The sequence below is a fragment of the Etheostoma cragini genome, chromosome 8, assembly GCF_013103735.1.
Source record: "Etheostoma cragini isolate CJK2018 chromosome 8, CSU_Ecrag_1.0, whole genome shotgun sequence".
Lineage (NCBI taxonomy): Eukaryota > Metazoa > Chordata > Actinopteri > Perciformes > Percidae > Etheostoma > Etheostoma cragini.
This window is the reverse complement of record NC_048414.1, coordinates 3432115-3432732: the sequence shown is the minus strand read 5'-3', so window position 1 is coordinate 3432732 and position 618 is coordinate 3432115. Positions and strand designations below refer to the sequence as shown.

The 618-nt window shown below is 39.2% G+C and overlaps 1 protein-coding gene across 2 annotated transcripts in view; it reads right to left on the bottom strand.

Annotated features, from left to right (window-relative positions):
• Positions 1 to 618, bottom strand: part of kitlga (kit ligand a) — a 33113-nt gene that overhangs the window by 11822 nt on the left and 20673 nt on the right. The gene's annotated exons all lie outside the window — the stretch shown is intronic.

Sequence of the window (618 nt, the reverse complement as noted above, 5' to 3'; positions counted from 1 at the left end):
CAGATACAGTATTAGGGGACCACTAAGGTCTATATAAAAGATACTTCAGATACAGTATTAGGGGACCACTAAGGTCTACATAAAAGAGACTTCAGATACAGTATTAGGGGATCACTAAGGTCTATAAAAAAGCATCCAAAGGGCACTATGGCATGGGACCTTTAAGACATGTGGAGTATGTTGGTGTTATTCGGGTTATAGAAGCATGTTTTGGACATGTACAAAGCATTCGGAATGTGACTCAATCAGGGTTTTTACCACAGTTTTGCTTTTTAAGGCTTATGGAGAGCTCTGTTGGTTGTTATGGTTGTTGTACACAAATCAACTAGCCAACAGTTTCCAAGGCTGGGGTAGAGATGCATGCCCAAAAGAAAAGCCCACATCTGGTTGGAAAGACAAACACTTTTAAACATCATAAAAGACTTGGATATCAATATGTTTTTGGAAGTTTGCAAACCTCGCAATGCCAACCTTTTCAAGAGGGTGGTTGAAGGGATGGCTGTGTTTGTCCACTACTGGCGGAAAAAATAAAAAACCTACTTTCCACAACTGCTTGTAAACAGGAAAATTAGGGAATATACATTTTCATTAGCCATGTAAAAAGCGTTGCTCAGATTT